Below are 3566 nucleotides of genomic sequence, written 5' to 3'. Positions count from 1 at the left end.
AACCTTAAATTGTAGTCCATCCTGAAATTTAATTATGTAAGGTGTATGGAGTGAGTTGGATTAGGTAAAACGTGGCAAAGGTAAATCCACTGAGCAAAGTCTAATTTTCACATTTTCGATAGTCATGTTCAGGGATCATCGTAGTTAGTCGAAATATTGAAAAATATCTTAATAAAATAATTTGTTTTAAATATAAATAATAAATTATAGTTTATTATTTTTATTTAAATGACCAATTAGCCCGCTTATAAATTATTATATAATATTTTTTGTCACAAAAAAAGGGAATAAAATACCTTCTGCTCAAAAACTATCCGGATTTTATTGTTAACTACTCCTTAAGTAATAGACGTTTTTCAAAAATTTTTTGTACACCCTTTCTTGACATATGTTACAAATTTGAGCACCATTTGTCAATTAGTTTGTTTACAGCAGCTGTTAATGTGAGACTATGGTATCTCAAGTGCATTTAGCGACTTTTACTATTCTTGTTGTACGCGATTTTTTGACCAAACACGGCACTATTGTCATCGCCATATTCGCCAGATCTGGCGTCGTGCGACTTTATCTTGTTCCCGAAACTCAAATTGCTTCTTCGTAGTAAGCGTTTTGAGTCGATTGAATCGGTAAAAGAGAATTCACTGAAGGAACTAAAAGCCATACCTTTACGGGCCTACGAAAAGTGTATGGAAGATTGGGTTAAGCGTTGGCATATGTGTATCGCTTCAGAAGGAGCATATTTTGAAGGAGATAAAATAAATTTGGAATAAAATTTAAATTTGTGTGTTTTATTTACAAAATCCGAGTACTTTTTGAGCAGAAGGTATTATATTTATATTATAAATACTTTCGAACACTTTTTTTGACGTCAAATGCATTACACATTCTCATTTATATATAAACGTTTATTTTCGAAAGAATAGCAATATTTAATGTAGTAAACCAATGTCATTAATTTGTCAAATTAACCTTCATTCGATTGGGCTAAAAATTGGGCAACTCATTTGCATTCTAATACAAAGGTAGGCAAGGTTACATCGCCAAATGAGTTCATGTCGTCATGCTTAAAGAGATTATTTACATATAAACTATACTAGCTATCTTTAATTTACTGAGAAAAATGTGAATTATTTAAATTTCTATTCATGGAAATCCAAAAGAATATATAAAAAATATTCTTTTGGATCTTTTGGAGTTTGAAAGTTTGAAAACGTAAAAAAAAAGTGGACATAACTTACATTTTGAGACAATCTTTGCTTTGATTAAAAACAGAAAAAATAATAATTATAATAGTAACTTTATTATAGTGTTTATTTGATATACATATATTTATGTATAAATATACTACTAATTGAAATCAAACAAACTATTGAATATTCTTAGAAGATCCATTTACAATATTAGTAGGGTTACATGAGTACTGGTAACTATTGGGGTTCGAAAACTGATAATGCAATAAGGACATATTCTAATGAAACTTAGCAAATTTTTGGATGAAATGATGAAAATGATTTTCGTGAAAAGTTCGTGAAAAATTCTTCTGTATATAGAAGAAAAAATATGATTTTTCATTAAGACAATACTTCTGCTCATATAATCCTTGCTAAAATGAGTGAATCAGTAAAAGTATGAATTATTTTAAAAATCAGCACTTATTGGATTTCAAAAAACTCTTGTTCGAAACGAATTTCTGATAGGAAACCATTATAGAGTTAGGCTCCAGTTTAAATGAACTTTATTAAAAAGTCAAATCATTTTTACAACTTCAAATCTGTTTTTCTTTCATTCTCGTTCCAAACTTATTGAACAACCAACGTGTTGGATCAGCATGACCAAAGTTTGAAAGAGAACAATAGTTTCGTATACTATTATTTTTTAGGTATATGGCATTGAAGTCTGTGTTAGAAAAATATGCTAACGTCATAATTCAGGTTTATATACTTTATGATTCCAAGAGTAAACGCAACTAGAACACAGTTATGATTGAGATTTTGATTAAATTATGAAGTCAATAATTGGTTGCACTTAACTAAAAAGTCTGAAGAATAACATTTTAAAACTTTTTCCACGAAACATGACACAGTACTGGATCCTGTTGAGATAATTTTCGATATCTTATCCGTACATAACTAGTAATTCTTCGCGGCCATAACTTCATGGATTTTCGTTTTTAAAGCTTTGGAAGTAGAGGATTTGACAATTATTCCTCTTTGAAGTTATCTTTTAAATATTCTTTACCCATTTAAATAGATTCAATACACTTAAGGTGGTTATTTGAGTTTTAAAAATACGAAACAGTTCCACAAAAACAAACCGTGTATAATGAATACAGTATTTGTGAGAAGACTGATTATATTAGATCAAATAATCGTCAATAAAGACTATTAAGTTCGTCAAAACAATGTATTTAGGACTCACCAAGACTTATATTGTTAACTTAGTTGTAATAAATAAAAGACGTAACATATCTCGAGTGTCTTCTAGCTTGGGTAATTATTGTATTGGCAGATAAAATGTTCCCACAATTTTTTGATGAATACTTTATAATAACGATAATACTATATAGGTATTATGATAGGTATTATGATCAAAAGTTATTAGAAAAAATGTTTATGCTTGTGAACAAAATTTTGTTTTTTAAATTTTTTTCTGGCGTTTTCTAAAATGTTTAATAAAAATACAAATTTTTTGTTTTATTTTTGGATTTTTATTTTTTTTAATAAGCAATAGCGTTGCAATATAAAAATTACGTAGTTGACAATAATTTTAAAATATCCCCTCATTGAAGCTGAGCGACAAATAAAACATAATTCGAAAGCTTGCCATAACCGCCTAAGTAAAAGTCGTACGTACGTACATTCCAGTTGACCCCAACGGAAACGGAACTTAGCCGGAGGTAACGGTGTCGAATCGTCTCCGGCGTAAAAGCCGCAACGCCAGGTTGGAAACGCTTTAGAATGTGAAAACGAATAAAATAAAAAGCACAAGCAGAAACTAAAAATAAAAGTTGCTGACCAACGTTTGGAAGCAATTTAGTAGTCAATGAAATTTATGTGTCTATGCGCCACACAATATACCAACTATAAACTAAATACCTCTAAGCTCGACCACGGATTTGAGAAATTTATGACAGCCAAAGCGAATATGACAAACGATTTCAATTGCCCCAAGAAACAAAAACACAATAACGTATATTAAAATTAAAAGAAAAAAATAAAAAATAAAAAAATTAAGAGATTAAAATATAGCTTTCAGTTCACCAGAGGAGTCTACTGCATTTCTATGCTTATCCATATCTCAAGAGACACAACTCAACGCAACATATTGAGGCTGTCAAATGCGAATTTCGTGCTGCTTGTAATGAAGACACAAAATGTTCCGTGCTGAAATATATATCATAGTTCACAGATACAAACGTGGGAAGTAGTTTTAAGTTTGGCACGAGGGTGACAATAAAAGGTAGCGACAGTAGCTGCAATGAAAAAGTCAATCTGAGCAATTGACAGCGGCGACCGACAAATATAGTAACCACAGTAATTTATAGCATTTGACACGTGAGCTCAACT

The sequence above is a fragment of the Teleopsis dalmanni genome, chromosome 1, assembly GCF_002237135.1.
Source record: "Teleopsis dalmanni isolate 2A chromosome 1, ASM223713v2, whole genome shotgun sequence".
Lineage (NCBI taxonomy): Eukaryota > Metazoa > Arthropoda > Insecta > Diptera > Diopsidae > Teleopsis > Teleopsis dalmanni.
This window is presented reverse-complemented; position numbering follows the sequence as displayed.